This window comes from Protopterus annectens, chromosome 8.part0 (genome assembly GCF_019279795.1).
Source record: "Protopterus annectens isolate FY-2018-M chromosome 8.part0, PAN1.0, whole genome shotgun sequence".
Lineage (NCBI taxonomy): Eukaryota > Metazoa > Chordata > Ceratodontiformes > Protopteridae > Protopterus > Protopterus annectens.
In genome coordinates this window covers 839,689,974-839,702,896 of record NC_056741.1, presented here as the reverse complement: position 1 = coordinate 839,702,896, position 12,923 = coordinate 839,689,974, and the positions used below count along the sequence as shown (strand labels likewise).

The window sequence follows — 12,923 nt, the reverse complement described above, 5'->3', positions numbered from 1 at the left end:
GCTACTTAAATATATCAACTCCGAGATTGCACTTCATGTAGTGAAGTGCAATCTCGGAGTTGATATATTTAAGTAGCATGCTATAGATATATGGATATATATATATATATATATATATATATATATATATATATATATATAATTCCACTTCTAAACATCGAAATTTTAAAACATCAAAATTCTAATCATCGAGACCAGAACATTGAATTTTGAAACATCAAAGGTTACAAGTGTAACCAAAAAAAAAAAAAGAAATTTTAACAACTGTATGCATGCACACCCCCCCTACTTTGATATTCCAACTCCGAGACCGCACTACAGTGGAGTAAAGGGAAATCTCCAGTTAAGCGCTATATGCAGAAGAGTTAAACGGGAGATTTTCCATACCCTATCTGTAGTGCCATCACACAGATGGCACATAGACACACACAGTATGCAAAATACAAACATTCTCCTACCTACACTTACCTTTTTCTTCCCCTTCAAACCTTCGACGTTTTCATACTCGATGTTCTGGTCTCGATGAGCTGAACTTTGATGTTTTAAACGTTCGATGGTTTGATGGGGAACCATATATATATATATATATATATATATATATATATATATATATATATATGTCCCCCCTTCGAATGGTTGACATTTCAAAATGTCGACATTCATATGGCCGAGACCATATGATCGACATTTGGAATGTCGACCATGGGGAACCGGCATTTCTCTACAGTGCAGAATGGAAAGATTTCCACTTCCGCACTGTAGTGCGATCTCGGAGTTGGTATATTTAAGTTCCGGGGGGTGTGGGGGGGGTGGAGCTAGCAGCATTAAGGTAAGTTTGTTTTTGTTTTTTATGGGTCTACTTGTATGGTCGACATTTCAAATGTCGATCATATGGTCTCGGCGATATGAATTTCGACATTGTGACATGTCGACCATATCAAGTAGACCCACACACACACACACACACACATATATATATATATATATATATATATATATATATATATATATATAAACTGGATGCAGTGCAGCATTGAGGGAACAGGGTACTGCACTCCTGAGTGTGTCATCCTTCATATGAGACGTTAAGGTGAGGTCTGATCTGCTTGATTTGGTGGTACCTCAGGAGGATGTAAAAGATCCCATAGCACCTATGAAAAGGAGCAGGAATATTCCACAATGTCCTGGTCAAATTTTCACTAGTAGTAGAAATACCACCCCAAATCTCCCCTGAAAAGAAACCACTGGTCTAGTGGGACTGACCCACTGAACAAATAATAAATAATATATATTATATTATATTAAGTACACATTCCTGCATATATACATACACATGTACACACACACACACACACACACACACACACACACACACACACACACACATATGGGTTCACTACAGAATGTCGAAATTCCACAATCCTGAGACTCTAAATCCAGAGGACTAGAATCTTGAGATTGCAGACTCTCAAACATTAAAAAAAAAAAAAAAAAAAGTCAAACATCCAGCAAACTATTCCAACCTGTATGCAGGGGGGAAGACCACCTGCACCCCCCACACCCCCTGCAACTTAAATATACCAACTCTGAGATCACACTACAGTGGAGTGAATGGCAAAGTTCCAGTTCCGAACTGTACAGCAATCCCCATTCACTACCTTCGAGATTCTGGTCCTCGGGATTTAGACTCGGGATTGTGGTGTTTTGGTATTCCATAATGATCCCATATATCCATATCATATAAATATGAAACAAATAAGAAAGCAAGGATAAAAAGGAAAGAGAGGAATAAAAACTGTGGTGTGGATAGTAGCAGTACAGCTGAACGAAAGTGGGGAGAAAGGACCATAAGTAATGGATGGATAAGGCAGATTTTAGATTGACGTAAACAGTGAATAAGTTATGGCCAAGTTAACAGGACTCTTACACACACTGCTGGAGGAGTAATAGTTAAGGATAAATGGAAATGCTTAAGGGTAGATGAATAGATTTAATATGGTAAAGAATAATGTTAACAGAATTATTGGTAAATAAATACTGCCAGCAGCAAGAAGGCATACTGATCAAACACTAAGCTACCACCTGTTAAGACTCCTACCACCTGTTAAGACTCTCATATATGCTCAGACAGTGGGGTCTATGACAACAGAATATATTACCAGTATATATCCTCTATGTATTTGTGAGTGAATACTACATTTTTAAAACATAATGTATATTTTGAATACAGTAAGATGCAATGATTTTAATTATTTTCATGCAGAAGAAATCTCAGATCTTACTGAACAGATTGGAGAGACTGGAAAGAGCATCCATGAGCTGGAAAAAGCCAAGAAGCAGGTTGAGCAAGAGAAGAGCGACTTTCAGGCCGCACTTGAGGAGGCAGAGATGCAGAGTGCTGATTTAACAAAATGACATACTGCTGCTGCATTTACACTTAAAACACACATGCTTTGTATTGTTTTCAGGTGGTATAACTTACAATGTTATTGTAATTTGTTATTGAAAAGGGATCACTGGAACATGAGGAAGCCAAAATACTCCGTATCCAGCTGTAACTGAACCAAGTAAAGTCTGAAGTAGACAGAAAGATTGCAGAAAAGGATGAAGAGATTGAACAGCTTAAGAGAAACAACTCAAGGGTAGTAGAATCCATGCAGAGCACACTGGATTCTGAAATCAGGAGCAGAAATGATGCCCTCAGAGTAAAGAAGAAGATGGAAGGAGATCTGAATGAGATGGAAATTCAGCTGAGCCATGCCAACCGACAAGCTGCTGAGGCACAGAAACATCTGAGAAACACTCAAGGTCAACTTAAGGTAATAGTTTCAGGCTAACACTTCCATACTTGTAATCCTTGGAATAATTTCTAAGGATACAACAGTGTATAAAGTTTTATTGAATTGTTAGGAATGATAAAGAAGTCTACAGCACATACATCAATAATAAAGCATGCTTAAAAATGTTGACTAGGTATTTAAGATTGTGCCACAAAAGTAAGAATATCTCTTTGTTGCTATGGGAATACTGAAACTCAATGTCAGAAGACATGAACACTTAACATTCTGACTGTCAGTGGTACCAGAACAGATTTACTGTGAATGTGCAGGCTGGCGTTTCATACCATGAAAAAAAAAACAACATAAATACTATTTGACCTAGCAAGAAATTAAAAAAAAAATCGTATTATACTCATATCATACTGTGTCATGTAAATCCTACATGATTAGCATGAATGTGACCCAGGTGCTGAATGAATGAATACCTGAGTAGGAGTAGGACCCACATAACTTCTCCTGAAACATACTTTATACCATCCTATTCAGAATATCACTTCAAAAAACCTAAATGATAAGAGACTGAATGATTGAGAATCTGGACTTACATACACCAAGTCCAGGACTGCTGTTCCTTGGAATAGTCCCTTTTCTCTAAGATATGGTGATCTTGGAGGTGGAACATATAATTTTGGGGGATGGTTACAGGCCCTACAAAAACAAGATTAAAGGAATGTAGAAAGTGATGTATGACATGTGCTATTCTCTTGTGTTTTTTCGGTAATTTTTAGGCATTCCAGGGCTCATATTAGCATGTCTTATCATTTCAATAGGGAGCCTTCTATCTATCTATCTATCTATCTATCTATCTATCTATCTATCTATCTATCTGTTTTTTTTAAACAGTATGTGTTTATTTCTTCTGGAAATCTATTAGATGTATCAGTCAAAGTAGTCTTTTTTGTATATATTTTATGGTCCCTATACTTGCTGACTATTTATTCTCCTGCTATAACTGCGCCTATTCACATCATATAACCTGAGTGAGGGTCAGTTATAGCATGGCCATCACCCAATCAGCTACAGGAGGATTTATGCTTTCTAGACAGATTCCCTTCTCCAGTAGCTGATATGTGAATTCACTGACATGATGGCCTGGTATGCTTTACTTTGTGTGTGTGTGTGTGTGTGTGTGTGTGTGTGTGTGTGTGTGTGTGTGTGTGTGTGTGTGTGTGTCTGTATTCCCACAGCATTTCATGAATGCTACCACGTGCATATAGTTTGAGAGAACCAAGTTCATGTCCCTGGCTCATGATTTATATGCCATGTTTTTCTCTTTTCAGCAGATGTCAACACTTTGCAAAGGATGTGGAATCAGACAACCACTGCCACCTTCCTTTACCATTACCTTCAGTGAAGCAGTCACTAGTAGATATGGAGCACAGTCAGGGCCCCATCCCTCTGATCCATGGAGACAAAAATTCAAATGACCTTTTTTATGACAGTCCATTTGGCCAGTTAGCTGGCATAAACTATACAATGTTAACAGCAGAATAAACTTTTTATGGGTTTTACAAGAGAAGACTGAATGGCAACGTCTTCAGAAATATTACAAGGCAGCTGTTACAAAATATAACACTATCTGTAAATATGATAGCTAAGATGGTAAAATCTGCATTTAGTTTAAATATTAGGCTAAGAAAGCCCTACCGCATGTTGTTTCCAACTGTTGTCTCAACAATTAAGCAAACAGTCTAGCAAATCCATTGCATTCCAGTTTTTTTAAGTGCAGAGGGCCTGCAGTCATTGAAACTGAATGCACTGTTCCAGCTATTAACATCATTTCATTGTCATTTCTGATAGTTCCTTCTTGGTGCAGGCAGCAAAGAAGAAAACATAATCACATTCCATGAGTTAAATAAAAATAGCTTTATATCTGAGTAAGGGGTGTGAAATATAAGTATCTGATTTTAAGTGCAGACATGGAGAGTTTTTTTTTTCTTGGCTGACTGAGTGATTTGCATGGAGTAGTGTACAATGGTAAGGTCTATATTAGAACATAGAATATTTAACAGTTTTAATCACTAAAGGTCGACCTCTGGTGATTGAACTGTTAAAACATTGAATGTTCACAAAAAAAAAAAAAATAAAAACAACAACAAAAAAAACCTAAATGGTGTAGGCAGGAGGAAAGCCCCCCCTGCACCCCCCCACACCCCTGCTACTTAAATATACCAGCTCCGAGACTGTACTACATTGAAGTAAATGGAAATCTCCCATTACGGAGATTTCCGTTTACTTGTTCGATGATCTGCAGTTTCGCTATTCTCATGTCGACATTGTCAGATTCGACATTGTCGTCTTTCGAGAATTTAATATAGACCCCAATGGTATTTATAAACCTTTGAAAGGATTGTGAGATATGCATGCTACTCCTAAAAAAATCGTCTGCACAATGCCTTAAAGGGTAAACTGCCACGTCTTCAATAATTCATTACTAATAATCATTAAAAAACTTGTGCACAACTCTGCATTTTTGTTTGGAGTACTGATTGTAGATATAGCCTAAATATTATCCTGCTTACTAAAAAACAGTTATTCCACAGTTAACAAAACGTTCAGGTTTATAATACTAACAGAAATAAAATTTAAATGTGAAACAAATGCAGTGTGATCAGCATAAAAAAAAACAATGCTGGAAAAACAGCATACTGAACAGAAGTATATAAAAAGTAATGTTAGTAATATTGTGAAATCCAACTTGTGTAATCATAGGATGTTCAGCTACACCTTAATGATGCTGTCAGAAGCCAGGATGACCTGAAAGAGCAGGTAGCTGTGATTGAGCGCAGGAATACCTTGTTGCAAGCAGAAGTTGAAGAGATAAGAGCTGCACTTGAACAGACAGAGAGAGGCCGCAAGGTTGCAGAGCAAGAACTGCTAGATGCAAGTGAGCGTGTGCAGCTCCTGCATTCCCAGGTAACACAGCATAGCTATTTGGATCTGTGTTGTGATTTTAGTTCCAGGTCTTTAACAACAGGTGGTACTAATTAAATGTTACAATGTATCTCTTTTGTAGAACACCAGCCTTATCAACACCAAGAAGAAGCTTGAGAGCGACATGGCCCAGCTCCAGTCAGAGGTGGATGAATCTGTGCAGGAAGCAAGGAATGCTGAGGAAAAGGCAAAGAAAGCCATCACTGATGTAAGGATAGTTCATATTTGTAAAATAATAAAAATGTTCGTACAATACATGATCACAGATAATTTGATACAGCTGGTTGTTTAAAATATGTGTATAAAAATTTAGTCCAAAACAAATACTTGATCATTTCTGAAATACTATAACAAGTCGGTCATTGTGTTGTTCTATGTTTTCATACAAAATTAGCTGATTAAACAAAAATGTGGTTCTAATAGTGATATTGTGTATCAGGTTAGATCATGTGATGGCAATATTCATAAAGCTATATGCAATGTAAGCTGCTTGGTTGTACATCATAATCGCTAAGTTTGGAATGCATCTCTGCTTGTAAACACTGTTCTGTTGTTTTCTGTTGTTTATTGTCTGGCTTTTCTTGTAATTTTGCTATATTTTGTAGTCCTAGGTAATTTGTAAAGGAGATGCTATGCAATATCAACTGATAATGCACAAATATTTCCTATTATCAATATTTAGTATACTATCTGTTCATCATCATATTAATTACTGATCTTGTTTTCTCTTTATCATGATTTCAACAGGCTGCAATGATGGCTGAGGAACTGAAGAAAGAACAGGACACCAGTGCCCACCTTGAGAGGATGAAGAAGAACCTTGAACAGACTGTGAAGGACCTGCAACATAGTCTAGATGAAACTGAGCAGTTAGCAATGAAGGGTGGAAAGAAACAGCTTCAGAAACTGGAGACTAGAGTATGTACTTTTAAAATGAATTTCTCTATAGTCTTACATGGAAAGGATACATATAATAATGATTTTGTAATATTTCAGGTACGTGAACTGGAAAATGAACTGGAAGCAGAACAGAAACGAGGTGCTGAGACTATTAAGGGTGTCCGCAAATATGAAAGGAGAGTTAAGGAGCTCACATACCAGGTATGCTGTACCATGAATTTAGGCTTCATTGAATTAGGATGTCTAATGCCTGAAGAAACTTAACTTAAGAAATAACTATTTTACCATATTTTACAGTCTGAAGAAGACAAGAAGAATGTAATAAGGCTTCAGGATTTGGTTGACAAACTTCAGCTAAAAGTCAAAACCTACAAGAGACAATCAGAAGAAGCTGTAAGTCTTTTAATGAGCTGTAATGGAATAATGCCAACATTTTGGGGAAGAGAAGAGGTAGGAGCTTAATTGCAAGAAATGGCAATTTATATCACCAGTCAACAGCTACTAAACAGCTACCATATGATACAAATCATAAATCAGTGTATATCATACTTGTATGTAGTATTTCATTGAAAATGAAAGATTGTTCCCTTTTCTGTGTCTGTGTATAGTACAAAATGTTTGCAGCATACCATTTTATTTATAAGGTCATATGTTTCATATGGAAACAACATTTCTGTCTTTGTTACAAAAGCAGATTGCCATCTGGATATACCTAAAAGCCTACAGGAATTTGAAAGGTTACTAAATAAAGAGAAGCTAGACTGTTATAGAGGGGAAATCCAAGAGTTTGAATTAGGTTTTCCCCAAACTGTCTATAACTAATTCATCAAAAAAGTTATTGCAAGGAGGATATTTTGCTTTGCCTAACAATTCAGTATCACAAAAGCTTATCATCTGGGAAGCAATGAATGCAGATGGCTTTATCCCATGGATAAATAATCTTAATTTTTATGAAGAAAAAGTCTTTCAGTCAAATTGTTCCAGTTGAATAATCCATTAATTTTTTTTTTTTTTTTTTTTTTTTTTTGGGAAAGGGTGGAAGCCATCATGTAGTATTATCTAGGAAAACAAAGGCTTCCTGACTTCTAGCTAAGGAAGGCACTTGCTGGCAGGGTGAAGATTTAGCATTGGAGAGAGTGTGATTGATTCTGTTTGGCAAACAGGAGGTATTAATCAATAAGCATGGAAGCGCTGATCAATTTCCACTTCCAAAGAATTATGTTCTTTATTAGTGGCAATGAAAAGGATTCATAAAACTACATTTTGTGTTGAAATTGCCAGCAGGATTGGAACATATAATTCATAAATCTCATCCCAATGATTATTATACAGTGCAACAGGTCATAAAAGGATTGTAACACATAAGAGTATGGTGACTGATTCTGCTCTGAAATTGGGGGAAAAAAACTATTATAGCCTGGTTCTGACATATGAATCTATCAACAACAAGATTTTCATAGTAGTGTTATATGTTAGAACCTTGTCATGATCGAGGGTCACACTGACACACAGACAGCAGCGACTGCAGAACTGCATCAAATAAACCTGACAGCTTTGAAAACTGCTACAGACATTTCAATGCAACATAAATAACAAGTAGAATAAACTATATGACAGATTTTACAGCTATTCATTAATTAGATATGTATTTTACTTCTGATACTGTTTGTATGGTAGAGTGAAATGTGTTTCAACCTTTGAAGCTGTCATACTCCATTTCATCTCTTTTTTTGTAACGTGTAATAAACTGGAACAGCAAAAACTCCACGTGTACTAAAAAAAGTTATAATTAAATCTCTGATAAGTTTTTGTTAAAGCTCTGAAGATGGATTCAGGAAATTCAACTACAAATGTTCAGTTCAGTTCCATTTTGAGATGAATTTCATGAACAGATTAAGAAATTAGTTATGATCAGTAACACAATCAAACTTCTCTGTTAGTGTTATTGTTCTGGACAATGTTGCTGAATAGTGGACTGTTAATGGGGATATAACTGTTGGCCCATCTGAGCCACTGCCCCTTCCTTACACAGCATATGTTGCTGGATCTGTATTATTCACTTAATATATGCATTTGGGGTAGATGACGTTATGTCCAGGCATTTAAGCAGTCTGTTCTCCTGTACCTACCACATCTGCAAATACACATGGAGCATTTATGCTGCACACATACAAAATGACAAGCCACCAGAATTCTAATAATTCTGTAATGAAATGCACACACATGCTCATTCATGAATCTTTGGGTTACACCTCAGTAAACCATGACCTAGAATGACATCAATCATTGTATTATAGATATAAGCAATAATTCTGATAAACGCCCATGTCCAGAAAATGGAAAGGAGTATTATCCTAGATGTGAGCACTTGAAAAAAGTTTTACCAAGAGGATAGTGAGAGAGGAGTTACCCTAGACGCGAATACTAATTAAAATGACATTGAACAGGAGGCACAATAGCCAGTCCAAGACACAAGCATATTACTAGCAGTAGTGCTGAGGTTTAGGACAGAAGATGTTTTGTGCTAGATGTGAACATTTTAATTGATTAAGAGTATATCTGAAACTTAAGGCAGGGGAGGTATATCTGCCCTAGGTCTTGACAAGAGCAGTCTCTAAATTTAAGCCTTGAAGTGAGAATTGGGATCGCGGTGTGTTCTAGGGTACTTTTTAAATGTAAATGTGACTGTGGAACATCTCTTCCTTAGACAAGAACACTATTTAAAACTATACCTGGGAGGAAGGGGTGCAGTGTTTGAAATAAAAGTGTATTATAATTTGAATTACATTTCTATCACCTATTATTTAATATGCAAAAAATTAAAGAATGTTTTCTTGTTTATTTCTGTGGTGTAGGAAGAACAGGTTAATGTCCAGTTGTCCAAGTTCAGGAAGGTCCAGCATGAGCTTGAAGAAGCAGAGGAACGTGCTGATATCGCTGAGTCCCAGGTCAACAAGCTCAGAGCTAAGAGCCGCGATATTGGTGGCAAGGTGGGATATTCTTTTCTGAACATTACACTAATATGAACTATTAATGCATTACTTAGCTATCAAGCTACAGACTGACAGAGAGATAGATAGATAACAAATTACTAGCTAGCTAGCTAGTTAGATAGATAGCTAGATAGAAAGCTAGCTATATAGGTAGATAAGAGCTATTGTTTTACTAGATGTTTTACATCATTTCTATGGATGGTTTAATAAAATAAATTTATTTTCTTACCACCTGCTTTACAAGATAACACAATAAAGTGTTAACGTATTTACAATAATTATGTGGAAACAATAATATAGTGACAAAAGAATCTGTAGAAGTCATTTGATATGCTTATTACCTAGACAATAATGAAGTGGCTTAGAAATTGGATCTTGAATCAAATGCAATGACTGGTCACTGAAAGCAGCAAACCAAGAACTGCTTTTGACAATGGTTAACAGTACCAGTGTAAACCATAACACATCTGATACATGTTTATACTAACTTTGTGGGTACCAAAAGTCAATGTAAGAGAAATATTTGTTGTTACGTTTTAATAAAAGTTTTCCTTTTCCTAAATGTTGGCATGTTTTGCCAATACTAAAAGCAGTTTTTGGTATTCCTGCATTTGACAGATTTGTTGTGCATATTCACTTTCAGATCCAGTGCAATCCACTTTAGTGCAGCATTGTGTGAACCCACAGGCAAAAACAATATTTTAAAATACATGATCACAAAGAAGCTGTCTATTGAAATGTCAGCACTTGAAATGCTGAGTGATGACAAGCCAAAATAAAAAGACTGAGAACACAGGAGAAGACTGAATCTCGAAAGCCGATCTTCTCCTTAAAACTTGTTTTTTTGCAGGGGCAATACCCACCCCCCTGAACTTATTTATACCAACTCTGAGATCACCATACCTTGGAGAAAAGGGAATATTGTGAGAAATGTTATGTCTGACTTCATACATGCAAGTCTGAACTTTTGGCCATTCAGGCTTCGCACTTCGGGACTCACTCTAGCAGGTCATGGCACTTCAAATGGTTTCCGAATTATATTAGTGAAGTATGAGTATTGCCATAAAGAAAGAAGTAGAATGCACATTCTGCCTCTGTAGGGGCTTGAACAGTACCTGTAGTACTGTTATAGTATGGCAGTGATGACTAAAAGTGCATATGACAGTAGATCTTATACCAAAACTAGACCACAGCCTACTATAGTGCATAATTCCATCTACATCAAGGCCTGATTAGATATCATAACCAAGTAAATCAGTTAATTATTCAAAAGGCAGGGTTTTGTTTTCCCTACCATAAATCTGTCATGGGACTGCATGAACATACTACTGCATGCAAGTGTTTGCAGAATATAAAGAATTGCACCTTAAGGAGAGGCTGCATCTTGCACACTCTCAAGGTTTCTGTTACAGTTTGCATAATGCAGCATCAGTACAAAACAAACAACTATTGCAAGAAACATATGAGCAAGACTCTTTAATAGGTAATCCTACTTAGGTCAAGGAATTCATCAAATAAGTATAGGAACTAAAAATTAAGGAAGTCATTTTATTGTTGTCATCAAGAACTTTGAAGAGTTAGAATTCAATAGTGATTATTTGCCCTGTGTGCTGTTACAATGTGGTTAGAGAACAATTAATTTCAAATCTTTTTTTTTTTAATTATCACCGCTTAGTAAGTAATATAGGATAGAAATTAGCATTAATGTTCTTTATGTATACAATCTCATGTATCTTTCAAACTCTTTTAGTGTTGTTATATTAATGTAGGCAATTGTATTACAGAACATTATAAAGATTATTTGACAAAATACATAAATGTATATTATAATATGAAAATGCTGCCTTTTACAGTTTTTGTACTGTTTTATTTTTCAGAAAGGAGAAGATGAAGAATGAGCGCATACACCTTACAAGATGTGAAGAGGATGAAACAAAATGTGGATTTCTTTAACTCACTTTATCATTGTAGATAATATCTCACATGAGATAGTATTTTAAGTGTTTTAATAAAATGACATTCATAGTATTTGCTTCGTATGGCCAAGTCATTTATCTAGTACATATATAGTACAGAATATAATGCAAATCATATTTATGATGTGTTTAAGACATAATGAGGCCCTGCAAATTGTACTTAAATCAGCCGCTCTGACAAAAATCTCCATCATTAGAAGTTAAAGATAGCCATGAATTGCCAAACAGAAAGACTGAAATCTTATGGTAAGCCACATAAGTCTGCTGTACTTGTAATTAAGTAATACCACTCGGTATCACTTAGTTATAACTCATCACTGTTTATTAACTTGGTTTGATGCCTATCTTATCATTCTATGCCTCCTTCATAAATATTTATATCTGAACTGAGACAGTGCAAACTGATAGGTTATATGGTAACTTAAAAGATTTTGCAATTTCATTTTATTAATTGTATCCTTGTCATCAACTCAAGCAACTAAACACCAACACATGCAACCTGTTAAAGTATTATTTATTTAGAACCTTGTTAGATGAATACATTGTTGGATGCTCACAAGAACCAGCTATTGGCTGGAATGTGTACTCCAATGCCTGCTGCACTGAGCCCATGCACCTCCCTTCAGGGATGGGGTGGGCATCAATTACTCATTTTCACCCCTTTCCAGTTGACTAATCCAGTTCCCATGGCTACTAGTCAATTCAGGTCAACTGCAATCCAGTCACAGTCAAACCCTCTATGCTACCTGGCTGAGAATGGGGTGAACCCTCTTACTCTATTAAATGTATGCACTTGGGAGACCATTCTATTAACATCCTGTTCTCAGAGTACAAATTTCTAGTAGGTATATTAGAGATGGTTTCAGATATGTCTTATGTTCAGATTGGTAAAGGAATCTGTAGATATTGTACGAAGCAAGGAAAGCTGACCTAATGCTCAGCAGAGCAGCCCTAAATGACATAGCAGACCAGAGTCATGTGTATAGCTAAAATGTTTGGAGCCATATAGAAATTTCTTGAATGTAGCCTCCTCCTCTACAAGGATAGCCCCTGCCCACAAGTCACCGACAGGTCATTTCTACACACTATACCTTTTTGATATTGAAAAAAAAAAACTGAGACAACAAACTTTATCCATAGAGATTATTTTAAGAACTGTATGCCATGGTAAAACAAACCACTGGCTGCAGTGATTTTTCCTTAATGGCGAGTTTGATAATAAGCCTGAAAATTATTTTATACATTATATCAAGAATTTATTCTCTGTCTCTGTATTTCTA

General features: G+C 36.1%; 1 pseudogene; it reads left to right on the top strand.

Moving 5' to 3' along the window:
* Positions 1–11,610, top strand: part of LOC122809094 — a 29,872-nt pseudogene extending 18,262 nt beyond the window's left edge.
* Positions 11,611–12,923: the final 1,313 nt, after the last annotated feature.